This window comes from Tamandua tetradactyla, chromosome 6 (assembly GCF_023851605.1).
Source record: "Tamandua tetradactyla isolate mTamTet1 chromosome 6, mTamTet1.pri, whole genome shotgun sequence".
Lineage (NCBI taxonomy): Eukaryota > Metazoa > Chordata > Mammalia > Pilosa > Myrmecophagidae > Tamandua > Tamandua tetradactyla.
The window spans coordinates 119,837,209-119,855,954 of NC_135332.1; positions in this window are offsets into that span (position 1 = coordinate 119,837,209).

The window sequence follows — 18,746 nt, forward strand, 5'->3', positions numbered from 1 at the left end:
GCGTTCACAATTTGACATGCCTGACATTCTCTAGCTACGCGATCTGCCAGTTCTCTTCTTTTTGAGGCTGCCAGAGGGTACAATTCCCTCTGGTCTTGCAGGAGCTGCTGTAGTTTCCCTGTCCCCAGGTGAGTGAGCTGGTGAACCTGCTGTATGTAAGCCAGGGCTTCTGATTCTCCTTGGGGTGTAACCTCAGATAGTGTTTCAGGGGGTTGCTGGTTTTCTTTGGTTATTAGGACCAAGTTTACAGGGTCCCTTAATGCTGCCGCTTTTGCTTCTTCATCTGCTCACTTATTACCCATGGTTATTGGGTCCGAGACTCTTTGGTGGCTAGCACAGTGGACAATGGCCAGTTCTTTGGGAAACATGACTGCTGCCAGGAGTTTAAGAATTTCCTCTTTGGGTTTGATTTCTTTACCAGCTGAGGTTAATAGCCCTCTTTGTTGGTAAATTGCCCATGTACATGGGCAGTAGCAAAGGCATAACGGCTATCTGTATAGATAGTCGCTTGTTTTTCTTTTGCTAATTCTAGAGCTTTTGTGAGGGCAATTAGTTCAGCTTTTTGGGCAGATGTTCCCTCCAGGAGGCTAGAAGACCAAATAATTTTTGTCCCACTGACTACCACTGCTCCCGCTCACCTCTTACCGTGTTGGAGAAAACTGCTTCCGTCCGAAAACCAGGTTACCTCCGAGTTAGGTAATGGTTGGTCTTTTAAGTCTCTGCAGATTCCGGTCTCTTCAGCTAATATCTCTTGGCAAGTGTGCAGCACAGGTCCCACGGTCTCGTCCGGGAGCAGGGTAGCCGGGTTTAAAGCTGACGGGACCCCGAAAGTCACCCTGTCTTTGTCTAGGAGGATGCTCTCATAGTGGGTAATTCTGGCATTTGACATCCATCTATCTGGAGGCTGGCGGATTATGCTCTCCAGGGCGTGAGGGGCTATTATGGTCAGCTTCTGTCCTGGAGTGAGTTTGTCTGCATCTTTTGCCAGGAGGGCAGCTGCCGCGATGGCCTTGAGACAGCGTGGCCATCCACTGGCAACTGAATCTAATCACTTGGACAGATAGGCCACCGGTCTCCTCCAGGGGCCTAAAGCCTGTGTTAGGACCCCTCTAGCCACGCCTCTCCTTTCTTCTATGTAGAGCATGAAAGGTTTATTCACGTCTGGGAGGGTTAAAGCTGGAGCTGACAGGAGCACTTTCTTAATGCTGTTGAAGGCTTCCTGCTGTTCTATTCCCCACTGGAAATCAGCGCTCCCTTTGAGCAAGGGGAATAATGGGGCAGCAAGGGCTGCAAACCCTGGGATCCACAACCGGCAGAATCCCGCTGTCCCTAAGAACTCTCGTAGCTGCTTTTGGGTCGTGGGCGGGGGTATCTGTGTTACAGTTTTCTTTCTAGCCTTGGTGAGCCATTGCTTTCCATTCTTAAGAGTATATCCCAGGAAGATTACTTCCCTTTTACAGATTTGGGCCTTTTTGGCTGAGGTTTGGTACCCCAGTGCGGCTAGCTCACTTAACAGTTTTCGGGTTCCATACTCACAGTCCTCCTTAGTGTCTGCTGCCAACAGTAAGTCGTCCACATATTGTAGCAAGGTGACTCTGGGATGCTGAATTCTGAAGGAGCTTAAGTCTTTATGAAGAGCTTCGTCAAAAACGGTGGGGGAGTTTTTGAACCCCTGGGGCAAGCGTGTCCAAGTCAGTTGGTTCGAGGATCCCATCTCTGGATCGATCCACTCGAAAGCGAACAAGGGTTGACTGTCCTTATGCAAGGGCAGGCAGAAGAAAGCATCTTTTAGATCAAGCACAGTATACCAAGTCTTTTCAGGATGGAGAGTGCTGAGCAGGTTATAGGGATTTGGCACCGTAGGATGTATATCCTGCACTCTGCTATTTACTTCCCATAAGTTTTGCACCGGTCTATAGTCTCTAGTCCCTGGCTTTTTGACCGGCAATAAGGGAGTGTTCCAGGCTGATTGACAGGGCTTAAGTACTCCCAAGCCAAGGAATTTCTCTATATGGAGCTTGATTTCTTCCCGGGCTTCCTTGCTTAAGTAGTATTGTTTTACCCGAATTGGAGAGGCAGTGGGCTTTAGGGTCACTACTACTGGGGGCTGATTGACTGCCCACTCTAACCCGGCAACTTCTGCCCAGGAATTAGGGAATTCTTCAAGCCAGGCCTGAGGAATAGAACTTTGGAGCTGTTCTGGTTTTACGTACAGCTGATATTCTTCTTCAACTGGCAAGGTGAGGGCAGTTATTACAGGTTGGCTTACTAGTGGGTTTAAAAATTCCACCTTTGGCCCCTTAGGATTAAAGGTGATTCTCGCCGTTAGTTTAGTTAACAAGTCTCTTCCCATAAGTGGGGCAGGGCACTCAGGGATAACTAGGAAGGAGTGTTGAACCTTCCCCTTTCCAGGTCCATGGTTCTTTTGGTAGTCCAGGCACGTTAGCGACTGCCATTTGCTCCCCGCACTAAGGACCTTTTTGTAGAGAGCAGGCCTATAGGTTCTTGGAGGGCCGACACTACTGCTCCTGTGTCGACTTCAAAATTAATTGGTACCCTCTTCACATTAAATTTTACCCTGAGCTCGGGGAGGGGTGCCGAGCCCTGACTCCCCTAGTCTTCACTTTCTAGAGCCAACGTGGCTGGTTGTTGCCAATTTGGGGGCCTAATACCCCTCCGTTTTTTTGGACAGTTTTTGGCCCAGTGCCCAGTTTCTTTGCAGTGGGCACACTGGTCTGGACTAAGAGGGGTACGATAACGCCGACATGAGGGATTTTCTCCAGCTCGTCCTCTACCTTTAGTGTTTCTTTCAACTACTGTGGCCAGGATCTTTGTTAATTCTTTCGTTCTCCTTTTCTCTCTTACCAACTCTTTTTCCTCTCTCTCTCTCTCTCTCCTTTGTTCTTTTTCCTCCTCTGTTTCTCTCTTATAAAACACTTTTTCAGCTTCTTTGACTAAATCTCGCAAGGCTAGGTCCTGCAACCCCTCTAAGCGCTGCAGCTTGCGTCTAATATCTGGAGCTGATTGGCCAATAAAGGCCATGGCCACTGAGGCTCTTTGATCCTCTGATTGAGGGTCAAAGGGAGTATACCTACGGTATGCTTCCATTAGTTTTTCTAAAAAGACTGAGGGCAATTCGTCCGCTCCCTGAATAACCCCTCTTACCTTGGCCAAATTGGTGGGCCGGCGTGCGGCTGCTCGGAGACCCGCTACTAGAGTCTGGCGATAGATGGACAGATGCTCCCTACCTTCAGGGGTGTTCGGGTCCCAATTAGGGCGGCACAGCGGGAACCAATCATCGATGACATGCTGGAGTTGGGTGGGTCTCCCGTCTTGTCCAGGAACTTGCTTCCTGGCTTCCAGTAGGATCCGATCTCACTCCTCCGTGGTGAAGAGAGTCCCCAGGAGTTGTTGACAATCATCCCAAGTGGGCTGGTGAGAGAACATAAGGGACTCCACCAATCCAGTCAGCCTTGTGGGAGCCTCGGAAAAAGGAGGGTTATTATTTTTCCAGTTATATAAGTCAGAGGAGGAAAAGGGCCAGTATTGTAGAGCGGGCATTTCTCCCCCGTGTCCATCATCCACTGGAGGCCCGTATGGTCTGAGGGGGAGAGTGACCGCCACATCAGATGGGCTTAGTGCTCGTCTGCTTCGTGTACTATGTGCTGGTCCTGGTTCATCTGGGATCGTCTCTTGGTGAACCTGCGGAGAGGAAATGGAAGAGGGAGGGGAGAGAGAACTAGAGGAGGGAGAAGGTGAGCTGAGAGAAGAGGGGTCCTGTACCGGAGCTGAAGGGTAGGGAGGAGGGGAAGAAGGACCTGCGTCGAAGAGGAGTAGATCCAATTGGGATTCCGGTAGGACTGCAGGAGGTAAGGAAGGATAGAGTTTCGGAGCTTGAGAAGGACCCGGCTCCTTGATTGGAAGTACAGAGGGAGAGTCATGTTGACCAAGAGGAGTAAGAAACGGCTTTACCCACGGAGGTGGGTTTTCACACAGGTCCTGCCAAACCATGATGTAGGGCTGCTGGTCCGGGTGGCCATACGGGTCAGGGCGGAAGATGACTGATTTGACGGCCTGAATCAAGGGTAGATGAAAAGCTCCTTCATGAGGCCATTCCACGTTAAAGGAGGGCCACTCGGCCGAGCAGAAGGTCTGCCATTTGCCTTTCTTTACAATAAAAGATAGATTCTGACCTCTTTTCCTGACCTCCGACCAGTGTCTTAAGGTCAGAGAAAGTGGAGTCGACATTCCCTGACCCATCTTCGGTAAAACACAAACAATTCCCAACACACAAATACAGACAGACACACACAGAGCCGGCACACCACATTTACACGGTTTCAGAGACGCAGCTCAGACTGGCCTGATGACTGTGATCGAGTCTCCCCCATCAGAAGGGAAACAGAATCAGAGTCGACCCTGTAGGAAGCCTCCAGGTGTCCCCAGAGGTCCCCCAATCCTGAGGCATCCCTCGGGACAGTGACCTGCAACCCCTGGACATGTCTGTCGGTTGCGGTCGGAGAGTGCTCACATGACTCTCCGACATTCACTGCCAGTCTGACAGACTAAGCGATTGCACCTAAGAGAAAAAGGCCTCACTTACCCCGAGAGAGAAGGCTGTTGGAGCCTCCCCTTACAAAGAGCCGATCTCGGTGGGACCTCCAAATGTAAGAATTCGAGAGTTTTGCCACACAAAGGAGGACTCCAAGAGACGTTCTCTCATACAACATGCAAGGGGTTTATTTACCACACATGCGTGGGGCTCACTGAACACGCAGGAACAGAGAGCCCCTAGCCTGGGTTTGGGGAAGCTTTTTAAGGGGGAGGAGGAGGGGGGTGGGGGTCAAGCATGGGTCACAGGTGTTGCTTCATGCAAGAAGCAGGTAACGATCATTTTCACAACAAGCATTTCTGGTGCAAGGAGTCATGGGGGTTGGGAGAGGCAGATAACCACCCAGGAAGGTCCCGAGTTGTTTTTCTTAGCCTGATGGGGCCCATAACTCTTTCCTTTACAATCCTTAACTCACACCAAATGCATAGTAGTGAATATGAAATGACACAAATCCTTTTGCTAGATATTTCTATCATTCAGAAGCTAAAATACATGTAAATAGCTAAATTAGGCAAGAAAAGTTAGCTACTGCTAAGTTTTATAAAATCCTTTTTTACATAAGAAAAGTTAGCTACTGTTAAGTTTTATAAAATCCTTCTTTACATAAGAAAAGTTAGCTACTATTAAGTTTTATAAAATCCTTCTTTACATAAGAAAAGTTAGCTACTGTTAAGCTTTATAAAATCCTTCTTTACAGGCTGTTCACCTACAATGGATCACCTTGTAGCAAAATTTTAGGAGTCCTCATTGTCTTCATTGTAAAAGTTTCCACGACTTTTTGGTGTACTCAGCAGTATTAAATCGATAGCCTTTAATTGTGGCATTGACATTTTGAAATAGCAACAATTCGCTGGGTCATATTTTAACAGTTTTGATGAAAAATAATGAAAACATCTGTCAAATCTTTATATGACCTCCTAGTTTTCGTCATTAAGGTCTCTGGTCAAATTACATCACATCAGCTAAGCCACCCTAACTAAAATACTCCTACCCATCATCACTTGCCAATGCTAATGCCCAATTGTATTTTCTTCCTAGCAATTATCATTAATTGGCATTATATTATTAAGATTTGTTGGCATATGTAATTTCCGTCTACTTCTCCTCAATTGTGTGATGCAGGAGAACAGAACTTCTGACTAAATTGTTTATCATTGTACATGACAGGTATTGAATGAATACTTGAGGATCCGTACCACTTTCTGTTTTGGGTCATAAAGGAAACAAGTGTATTATTTATACTATAACTTAGGCTATATTTTGTAATACTTAATGAAATATTTTTATTTTTATTTCTATAATAGTATTATATTTTATAGTGCCAAGGAAAGTGGATAGATGTATCAAAGTATATGGCTCTCATTAAAAATATTCCAAAATTACTATTGCACTAATATTCTTTTTTTTTAAATTCATTCAATAAAGATGAATTGAGGGGCTGCTATATCGAGGCCTTGTGCTCTGCTTACTTAAAATGTAACAGTGATTAACGTTCTGACTTCAAGGGTCTCAGAAGCTGGTGAGAAATGTAGATGAATGAAAGTTTGTTAATCCCTCTAAAGGATTAAAAGCAACTGGCTGAACTGCAGGAATAAACAGGTAAATCCTCATTCGTAACTAGAGAGTTTAAAACATCCCTTTCAGGTATTGCTAGATCAAGCAGATAAAGTTCAAATTAAGAAACAAAAGATCTGAATGACATCATTATGAAACCAGCAAACTAGGGCCACACGCTATTTTCAAGCATTCATGGAATACCCATAAAAATTTATCATATGATAAGGCAAAGGATCGTTGTTAGTATAGCCAGAAAATCAAAATCATACGATATTCTCACAAAAGTTCAGTGAAGTTAGGAAGTAATACCTAAGGGAATTTTTTTAGTCCTATGACTGGGAACTAAATGACATACTATTACATAATTATTTTGTTAAAAATGAAATCACAAGGTAAAATATGAAATATTTAGAACCAGGTGATATTTAAGAGTATCTTGCCTCTGACAGGGCAGATCAAAAAAGAGACAGAATATAATAAATAATAAAATTCAAAACACATAGAACTCGAGAATAATTTTAAAGAATAGAAGAATATTATGAAGAGCTATATGTCAATGACATTGAAAACTGAGAATAAACTAATACATTTCAAAATAATTTCTAAAATGCCAAAAATGTTATGAAAGGAAATAGAAAAATTGAATAGGTCAGTGAGTGTTATATAAATTGGCATGTTAAAATCATTTAAAGAACTTTCTTAAAAAAAAACTCCAAAACAAAATCATTGTGCAAGAAATTTTAAGAATATATTTTTATTTACAAATCTTCACATAGATACAGTCCATGCATGGTGTACAATCAATGGCTCACAACATCACCCCATAGTTGTGCATTCATCACCATGATCATTTTTAGAACATTTGCATGACTACAGAAAAAAGAAAAAACTTATACATCCCATACCCTTTACCCCTCCCTCCCATTGATCTCTAGTATTTCAATCTACTCAATTTATTTTACCCCTTATCCTCCCTATTATTTATTTATTTTTTATCCGTAGTTTCTTTATTCATCTGTCCATATCCTGGATAAAAGAAGCATCAGACACAAGGTTTTCAAGATCACACGGTCACATTGTAAAAGTCAATCATATTATCACCTTCAAGAATCAAGACTACTAGAATACAGCTCAACAGTTTCAGGTACTTCCCTCCAGCCACTCCAATACACTATAAACTAAAAAAAGATATCTATATAATGTATAAGAATAACCTCCAGGATAGCCTCTCAACTCTGTTTTAAATCTCTCAAATCTCTCAGCCACTGAAACTTTATTTTGTCTTATTTCTGTCTTCCCCCTTTTGATCAAGGTTTTCTCAATCCCATGATGTGGGGTCCTGGTGAATCCCAGGAGTTCTGTCCAATATTGCTAGTGAGATTGACATCCCTGGGCGTCATGTAGTGGGGGAGGGCAGTGAGTTCACTGCTGAGTTGGCTTAGAGAGGCCACATCTGAACTACAAAAGAGGTTTTCTGGGGTAACTCTTAGGCATCATTTTAAGTAGACTTAGCCTATCCTTTGCAGGAATCATCTCATAAGGGCAAACCCCAAGATTTAGGGCTCAGCCTATTGATTTGGTTGTCTCCATTGCTTGTGAGAATATCAGAAATTCTCCAAATAGGGAAAATGAATAGTACCTCCTTTCTCCCAGTCCCCTAAGGGGATTTTGCAAATACTTTTTTTTCACTACCCAAATTATTCTGTGATATATTGGGGCATCACATTAACCTAGACAAACCAAAAAGATTTCATGCTGTATTCAAGATTCCATATACTTGAGGTGCTCAACTAAACTGACCATACATGTTAAATTAGGTAATGCACTACCCAAAATATAAATTTTGCACAAACTAAACATCTCTCCCTTTGGTCTCACACAGAAGTTGAAGTTTTAAAATACAGATGATATCATCCTTTACCCTGCATTCTGATGTACCCCAGTCCTAGCCAGATCAGCTTAATTCATATCTCCAGTCAAAGTCTGATCCTTTTTCAACTTTTTAAACAGTTCCTGCTGACTTTCATAGTATCAGAATACCTGAAGTTTCTGAGAATCACCAGGTTATATAAAAATAGCTCAGTATCTCAGAATTTAGAAATAACAGTTACCACTCCTGAATATATGTGACTACTCTAAGAGCTTACAGTCTAGGACTCTTTATAATAAGTCTCAATCTGATAACCCATGCTCTCAACTTCAGTTCACCAAAATATTTATATTATAGTTAGTCCATATGAGTGAGGCATGATTTGTCTTTTTTGTTTCTGACATTTCATTCAGTACATAGTCCCTTAAGTTCATTCACCTAGTTGCATGCTTCACAACTTCATTCCTTCCTGCCACTTCCCAGTGGTCTACCACATGTATACACCATAGTTCCCCTTTCCAGTCCTCAGTCCTTGTAACTTTGGCCACCCCAATCAATTATTAATCAAAAACACTGTCACCATAAACACCAGTGCACAAATGTCCATTCCTGCCTCCACACTCAGTTCTTCCAGGTATCTACTGAGCAACTTGGGGATTCAGAATCATATAGTAAACCCACCCCTAGCCTCCTGCAGAACCACCACATGTCTTCCAAGAGGCTGCACTTCTCAGTTTCCCAACCAACAGTGAATAGATACATCTCTTTCTCTGCATTTTCTCTAGCACTTGTTTCTCTCTGTTCATTTCATTTTTTTTTTTTTTTTGCATGGGCAGACACCAGGAATTGAACCCGAGTCTCTGGCATTGTAGGCAAGAACTTTTAAACAGTTTTATTCACATATCATACAATCCAACCTAAGTAAATAGATACAACTTCACCACCATAATCTATCTGAACACATTTCCTTTTCTTCCACAAAGAATCCATACCTGTCCCCCATTCCCCATGCCTGCTGACATTTAGTTTTCACATACTACCTTTGTTCATTCAATGAAACCATATCACAATGTTACTCTTGACTGTAGACCCTCACTTACACTGATTGCAATTTTTCCTTTTTTTAACATCTGTTTTCAATACCTTGCAAGGTTGACATTCATTTGTTCTCCCTCATGCAAAAACATTTTTCTTTATTTGTACATTGAATCACCATCACTGTTCAGTCAGAGATTCCTAAATTATAGTGTCTCAGTCTTTAGCCTCTATCTTCCCTTCTGGTTTCATACATGCCCTCAGTCCTTCTGCCTCAATCATACTCACATTCAGCTTCATTCAGTGTACTTATATTATTGTGCTACATTCAGGTAGTATTATGCTATTCATTTCTGAATTTTTACAATCAGTCCTGTTGAACAATCTGCATTCCTTCAACACCAAATGCCCAATCTCTGCCCTATTTCTATCTCTTAATAACCTATGTTCTTAACTTCAACTCTCAAAGTTCAATCATTAATGTTAGTTCATATTAATGAGATCATACAGGGTTTTTCCTTTTGTTTCTGGTTAATTTCACTCAACATAATTTCCTCAAGGTTTATCCACATTGTTGCATGCTTCATGACTTTATTTTGTCTTATAGCTGCATAATATTCCATCATATGTCTATACTACAGCTTGTTTAGCCACTCATCTGTTGATGGACAATTGGGCTGTTTCCATCTCTTGGCAATTGTAAATAATTCTGCTATAAACATCAGTGTGAAAATGTCCATTTGTGACCATTCTTTCATTTTCTCTGAATATAATACCTAGGAATGGGATGGCTGGATCATTTGGCAGTTCTATACTTAACTTCTTGAGGAACTGCCAAATAGCCTTGCAGAGGAGTTGTATCATTTTACATTCCCACCAACAGTGGATAAGTGTGCACTTTCTCCACATCCTCTACAGCACTTGTTTTCTGTTTTTCATTTTGTTTTGTTTTGTTTTGTTTTTTGATACTGGTCATTCTAGTGGGTGTCAGATGACATCTCATTACGGCTTTGATCTGAATTTCCCTAATAACCAGTGAAGTTGAGCATCTTTTCATATGCCTTTTAGCCATTTGTATTCCCTCTTCTGAGTAGTATCTGCTCATGTCTTTTGCCCATTTTTTAATTGGGTTGTTTGTCTTTCTGTTGTTGAGTTGAAGAATCTCTTTATATATTCTGGACTAAGCCTTTATTTGACATGTGCTTTCCAAATATTGTCTTCCATTGCATAGGCTGCTTTTTTTACTTTCTTAACAAAATTCCTTGATGCATGAAAGTGTTTAATTTTGAGGAAATCCTATTTATCTATTTCTTTTCTCAATGCTCATGCTTTGGGTGTAAGGTCTAGGAAACCGCCTTTTTTACAAGATTTATAAGTTATTCCCCTAAATTTTCTTCTAAAAGTTTTATGGTTTGGGCTCTAATGTCTAGGTCTTTGGTCCATTTTGAGTTAATTTTTGTATGGCGTGTGAGATATGAATCCTCTTTCATTCTTTTGCATATGGGTATCCATTTCTCCAAACACTGTTTATTGAAGAGGGTGCTCTGTCCAAGGCGGGTTGGCTTGACTGCCTTATCAAAGATCAATTGTCTATAGATGAGAGGGTCTATTCCTGAACACTCAGTTCAATTCCATTGGTTGGTATATATCCATCTTTATGCAAGTACCATGTTGTTTTTACCACTGTATCTTTGTAATATGCCTTAAAGTCAGGTAGTGTGAAACCTCCCCCTTCAGTTTTCTTTCTCAAGATATTATTAGCTATCATAGGCACCATTTGGTTATCGGTTTTTCTATTTCTTCAAAGAAAGTTGTTGGGATTTTAATTGATATTGCATTGAATCTATAAATCAATTTGGGTAGAATTGGCATTTTAACTATATTTAGTCTACTCATCCATGAGCATGATTTACCATGCTATTTGCTTAGGTCTTCCATGATTTCTTTTAGCAATTTCTTGTAGGTTTCTATGTCTAGGGCTTTTGTAACTTTGGTTAAACTTATTTCTAAATATTTGATTCTTTTGTTTGCTATTGTAAATGGAATTTTTTTTTATTTCATCCTCAGATTGTTCATCACTAGTATATAGAAATGCTACTGATTTTTTGGTGTTGATCTTGTACCCTTCCACTTTATTGTACTCATTTATTAGCTCTAGTAGCTTTACTGTAGATTTTTTTGGATTTTTGACATATAGTATCATGTCATCTGCAAACAGTGAGAGTTTTCCTTCTTCCTCTCTAGTTTGGATATCTTTTATTTCTTTTTTCTTGTCTAATTGCTTTGGCTAGAACCTCTAACACAAGGTTGAATAACAATGGTGATAGTGGACATCCTTGTCTTGTTCCTGATCTTAGAAGGAAAACTTTCAGTCTTTCCCCATTGAGGATAATGATAGCTGTGGGTTTTCATATATTCCCTTTATCATGTTGAGGAAGTATCTTTCTATGCCTCTCCTTCAAAGTGTTTTCATCAAAAAAGTATGTTGAGTTTTTGTCAAATGCCTTTTCTACATCAATTGAGGTGATCATGTGCTTTTTACTACTTTGATTTTTTGATGTGGTATATTACATTAATTGATTTTCTTACGTTGAACCAGCTTTGCATACCTAAAGAAATCCCACTTGGTCATGGTATACAATTCTTTTAATGTGCTTCTGGATTTGATTTGGAAGTATTTTGTTGAGGACTTTTGCATCTATATTCATTAAAGAGATTAGTCTGTAATTTTCTTTTCTTGTAGTATGTTTGTTTGGCTTTGGTATCAACATGATGTTGGTTTCATAGAATGAGTTAAATAGCTTTCCCTCCTCTTTAATTTTTTTAAAGAGTTTGCTGTGCAAGTAGTTTTTAGCAACAAATAATTTCTCTATTATAGATTTTTTCTAGAAAAATATAACAAGAGAACATGTGCACATCTTTTATAAGGTTTGTGTGATCTTGATTCCCCAGCTGGAGAAGGCCAATACAAAAAACAAAAAAGAAAAAAAAGTAGTTTAGGGCTATTTCATTTATCACTATAGAAGCACAAATTCAAAATATTATGTTACTGCAACAGTACATTAAGAGAAACATGCAGCATGGAATTTGTTCTACTTTCAAAGATGGTTTAATATCAGTAAATCTATCAGTGTATAAGTCACTAGGTCATAGCAAGGGCAGAAAACTTTTTCTGGGTTAGGGTCAGATAGTAACTATTTTAGGTTTTGTAGGTCATATGTGGTCTCTAGCTCAACTATTCAATGCTGTTCTTATAGTGCGAAATAAGCCATAGACAATATTTAAATAAATGGGCTTGGATTTGTATAACAAAACTTTCTTTACAGAAACAGGCAATGGGCCAGATTTGGCATGCTGGCCATAATATTTCAATCAGTAGATAAAAGGGAGAAAAACACAGATCAAGCATAATGGATCAAAAAACTATTTTTACATTTTTAAAAGTTCAGCAGCTATTTATGGTAGCTTGAGCACCAAAAATTTAAACAAAACTTTATTACCTCAATGATAATTATGTACCTGAAACTATACAAAATATCACAGTGAATAGTGCAATTGTAGGTGTTTTACTTTAAAACCAGAAGGTAGACAAGGAAACATGCTTTATCACCAAGAATAAGCTACATTTTTTCTATAATAATGAGTGAATCACAAATCTCAGTAGCTTAGAAAAACAAAGATCTATTTCTCATCATCACTATAAATTCATCATAGTCAGTAGAGGCTCTCCTGCACATATTCCTTACTTAGAGGAGCCACAGTCCATAATATTTCCAGCCAGTGTGGCAAACTGCACATTGGGTCTTTAAGATTTGCTTCCGGAAGTCACTCAGGTCATTTTAGCTTATATTTCCTTGCCTAAGTAGGTCACACAGTCATTTCTTTCTTCAAAGGCTCAGGGAAACATAATTCTACCATGTTTCTGGAAGGAAGAATATGGGGGAGGGGTGCAGAATGAGTATTCGGCCCAACAGAATGCTACAAATGGTATCTCCTTGACTATTTGCATAGCATGAGAGATCATGGATATGGCAACAAAAAGAAAATGGTGAAATTTTGAAGGTATTTCAGATAGAAATTTCATCCTGCAGCTTGTGACAGAGATGCAATTACAATGACTTAAATATGCAAATATTTAGTTTCATGTATATTTAACTTTTAAGTAGACATAGCATGATAAAGTTATCATTTACCCACACTCCTTTTATATTACTGTTTTACCACAGTCTTTTTCATCCTTGACGTTAATATATTATCTATGATGGCTGGTATGACTCAGCATTCTGGCAATAAGAAATAGAAAAGGGAGAAAGGATAAAAGGACTCATCAACCAGCTGAATCAGTACTCTTTAAGTAAACTTTCTAAAATGCTAATGTGATAATACCACTCATATCTCATTTTCTAGAATTTCATCCTGTGACCACAATTTGTTACTAAATAAGCCCATCAAGTTAGTCTTTTAGCTGAGTTTTTCTGCCCTCCCTAAATCAAGATTATTTTTCTAAAGAGGAAGAGCAAGACTGTGTGGCAATTAGCAGTCTTTTCCACAAGGAAAATGAAGAAAAAAAGTCTTTATTTGCAAACTATCTTATTATTTACACAAAAGCCAGCCAAATCAATAGGAAATTATTGAATTTAAATGAGAGTGTTCAGTGAATTTTCCAGTTATGGCTTGCAAAAAATATTAATATTCATGAACACCAGCAATAACCAACTCAAAATTATAATAGAAAATAAAATACATATGAAGTAACAACCAAAGCTACAAATTATCTAAGAATTTGATTTGGCAAAGAATATTCAGAACTTTATTGCAGGCAATTTAAAAAATCTATTCAAGAACTTAAAAGAGCTGAATATGAGGCGTTATAACTTAAGTACATGGATTGGGTTGCTTATCAGTTTTCTTTAAATTACTTCATTAGTTCAATATAATCTACAACATAATTTCAGATGGATTTTTTTGAAAAAAAATTGACAACTTTATTCTAAAATATGTGTAAACTCAAAAAAGACCACAATTAGCTAAATTGATCAGAAAAAAATATATATTACAAAGGGAAGACCACCTTTTAAAGAATAACAAAGACATTATAATAAAAAAGTACAAGACTGAATAAGAAAAGATAGGGAGAGCCATGGAATAGAATAGAAAGCTCAGAGACAGACTATTGGATATGTAAGAACTTGACAGTGATGTTGCAGAATGAATTGAGTCCTCAAAAAGATATGTTGAAGTCCTAACCCCCAGAACCTGCGAATGTGATCTTATTTGGAAATAGAAGCTTTACAGATGCAATTCATTTAAGATAGGGTCTTACTGGATTAGGGTGGGCCCTCAACCCAATCATTGGTGTCCTATAAGAAGAGCCAGAGTCACTAACACACAAGGAAGAAAGCCACATGAAGACAGAGACAAAGATTGCAGACAACTACTAGAAGCTAGAAGAGGTAAGAAAGTCTTGTCTAAAGCCTTTGAAGGGCACATGGCCCTGCCTACACCTTGATTTCAGATTTCTAGCCTCCAAAGCTGTGGGGAAAATACATTTTTGTTTTAAGCCACCCGGTTTGTGGAATTTTGTCATGGCAACCCTAGGAAAATGATACAATGGTGAATATAAATTGTAAATGTTTAATGACAGTGTTTGGAACAGTGGCTTACTAGATGGAGAAGAAATAGAACTGTGTGTTAAGTGTTATGTGAAAGTTCTTTGGGTGACACAAAGGCACAAGCACAGATAGTCATTCATGCACAGAATGCATGAAAGGACAGTTTTGTTAGATCAAAGGGTGTGGAGAGGGAGAGGGAAAGATGAGGGTAGTGGAGGGCCTGGGAGCTTATTTAAGTTGGGCTTCTTGAGGTTCTGTGGAAGAAGAGGTGGAAGAGTACATGTGGGTCCTTGGTTCTTGCCTCTATTGTGATCTATAGGATAGGAATAGGGCTTCCCTATGGATTCCAGGGCTTGGAAGTTTCAAATCATATGGCCTATGAATTGCAGAAGCATCACAGGCCATTTAGAGAAGCTGAAGGCAGCTTCTTTCTATCCAAGCCACATGGAAGTACTGCCCTGCTAGTAAATCATGTGACATAGTGTGGGCCCCTTGAGGAAGTTAGAGGGTGGCTTTTATCATCCAAACCCTGTAGAGGTGCAGGCTTTGCTAACTGCAGTTATACCTAAAGCAGGGATTACTGGGATGGTTGCTAAAAAGGGAAATTTATGACTAAGCCAAGCAGTATGATGAAGCACCAAATATAATTTCTTTTATGCCACTGAAAACTCAATTACTACCTCATATGATATCTCAGTGTCATCTTAATTTGCATTTCTCTTATAGCCAATGAAGATAAGCAGTTCTTCATATTTTTTTTGCCATCTGTATTTGTTCTTCAGAAAAGTGCCTATTCATTTCCTCTACCCATTTTATAATTGGGTTGTTTGTCCTTTATTGGTAAGTGGTATAATTTTTTTATGTACACAGGATGTAAAGCCTTTATCTGATATATGGTTTCCAAATATTTTCTCCCATTGAGTTAGCTGCCTCTTCATCTTTTTTTTATTATTAATTAAAGAAAAAAAAGAAATTAACACAACATTTAGAAATCATTCCATTCTACATATGCAATCAATAATTCTTAACATCATCACATAGATGCATGATCATCATTTCTTAGTACATTTGCATCGATTTAGGAAAAGAACGAGCAAAACAACAGAAAAAGATATAGAGTGTTAATATAGAGAAAAAAATAAAAATAATAATTAAAAAAAGACACAAACAAACAAACAATAACTATAGCTCAGATGCAGCTTCATTCAGTGTTTTAACATAATTACATTACAATTAGGTAGTATTGTGCTGTCCATTTCTGAGTTTTTGTATCTAGTCCTGTTGCACAGTCTGTATCCCTTCAGCTCCAATTACCCACTATCTTACCATGTTTCTAACTGCTGCTGGCCTCTGTTACCAAAGACATATTCCAAGTTTATTCTTGAATGTCGGTTCACATCAGTGGTACCATACAGTATTTGTCCTTTAGTTTTTGGCTAGACTCACTCAGCATAATGTTCTCTAGGTCCATCCATGTTATTACATGCTTCATAAGTTTATCCTGTCTTAAAGCTGCATAATATTCCATCGTATGTATATACCACAGTTTATTTAGCCACTCGTCTGCTGATGGACATTTTGGCTGTTTCCATCTCTTTGCAATTGTAAATAATGCTGCTATAAACATTGGTGTGCAAATGTCCGTTTGTGTCTTTTCCCTTAAGTCCTTTGAGTAGATACCTAGCAATAGTATTGCTGGGTCGTATGGCAATTCTATATTCAGCTTTTTGAGGAACCGCCAAACTGCCTTCCACAGTGGTTGCACCATTTGACATTCCCACCAACAGTGGATAAGTGTGCCTCTTTCTCCGCATCCTCTCCAGCACTTGTCATTTTCTGTTTTGTTGATAATGGCCATTCTGGTGGGTGTGAGATGATATCTCATTGTGGTTTTGATTTGCATTTCTCTAATGGCCAGGGACATTGAGCATCTCTTCATGTGCCTTTTGGCCATTTGTATTTCCTCTTCTGAGAGGTGTCTGTTCAAGTCTTTTTCCCATATTGTAATTGGGTTGGCCGTCTTGTTGTTGTTGAGTTGAACAATCTCTTAATAAATTCTGGATACTAGACCTTTATCTGATATGTCATTTCCAAATATTGTCTCCCATTGTGTAGGCTGTCTTTCTACTTTCTTGATGAAGTTCTTTGATGCACAAAAGTGTTTAATTTTGAGGAGCTCCCATTTCTTTCTTTCTTTCTTCAGTGCTCTTGCTTTAGGTTTAAGGTCCATAAAACCACCTCCAATTGTAAGATTCATAAGATATCTCCCTACATTTTCCTCTAACTGTTTTATGGTCTTAGACCTAATGTTTAGATCTTTGATCCGTTTTGAGTTAACTTTTGTATAGGGTGTAAGATACGGGTCCTCTTTCATTCTTTTGCATATGGATATCCAGTTCTCTAGGCACCATTTATTGAAGAGACTGTTCTGTCCCAGGTGAGTTGGCTTGACTGCCTTATCAAAGATCAAATGTCCATACATGAGAAGGTCTATATCTGAGCACTCTATTTGATTCCATTGGTCGATATATCTATCTTTATGCCAATACCATGCTGTTTTGATCACTGTGGCTTCGTAATATGCCTTAAAGTCCGGCAGCGCGAGACCTCCAGCTTCGTTTTTTTTCCTCAAGATACTTTTAGCAATTCAGGGCACCCTGCCCTTCCAGATAAATTTACTTATTGGTTTTTCTATTTCTGAAAAATAAGTTGTTGGGATTTTGATTGGTATTGCATTGAATCTGTAAATCAATTTAGGTAGGATTGACATCTTAACTATATTTAGTCTTCCAATCCATGAACACGGTATGCCCTTCCATCTATTTAGGTCTTCTGTGATTTCTTTTAACAGCTTTTTGTAGTTTTCTTTGTATAGGTCTTTTGTCTCTTTGGTTAAATTTATTCCTAGGTATTTTACTCTTTTAGTTGCAATTGTAAATGGGATTCGTTTCTTGATTTCCCCCTCAGCTTGTTCATTGCTAGTGTATAGAAGTGCCACAGATTTTTGAATGTTGATCTTGTAACCTGCTACTTTGCTGTACTCATTTATTAGCTCTAGTAGTTTTACTGTGGATTTTTCTGGGTTTTTTACGTATAGTATCATATCGTCTGCAAACAGTGATAGTTTTACTTCTTCTTTTCCAATTTTGATGCCTTGTATTTCTTTTTCTTGTCTAATTGCTCTGGCCAGAACCTCCAACACAATGTTGAATAATAGTGGTGATAATGGACATCCTTGTCTTGTTCCTGATCTTAGGGGGAAAGTTTTCAATTTTTCCCCATTGAGGATGACATTAACTGTGAGTTTTTCATATATTCCCTCTATCATTTTAAGGAAGTTCCCTTGTATTCCTATCTTTTGAAGTGTTTTCAACAGGAAAGGATGTTGAATCTTGTTAAATGCCTTCTCTGCATCAATTGAGATGATCATGTGATTTTTTTGCTTTGATTTGTTGATATGGTGTATTACATTAATTGATTTTCTTATGTTGAACCATCCTTGCATACCTGGGATGAATCCTACTTAGTCATGATGTATAATTCTTTTAATGTGTTGGGTTCGATTTGCTAGAATTTTGTTGAGGATTTTTGCATCTATATTCATTAGAGAGATTGGTCTGTAGTTTTCTTTTTTTGTAATATCTTTGCCTGGTTTTGGTATGAGGGTGATGTTGGCTTCATAGAATGAATTAGGTAGCTTTCCCTCCCTCTTCACCTTTTTAACAAAGTCCTCTGAGGCACAGAAGCTCTTGACCTTAAGGAGTTCCCATTCATCCTTTTTTTTTTCTTTCAAGCTTGTGCTTTAGGTACAAAAGTGTAAGAAGCTCCCTCTTATTATTAGATCTTGAAGATGTCTCCCTAATTTTTTTTTCAAGAAGTTTTATGGTACCAGCTCTTCAATTTAGGTCTTTGATCCATTTTGAATTAATTTTTGTATAGGGTGTAAGGTAGTGGTCCTCTTTCATTCTTTTGGCTATTGAAACGCAGCTCTCCCATGCCCATTTACTGAAAAGACTATTCTGTCCCAACAAGTAAATTTGGGGACCTTATCGAAGATCAA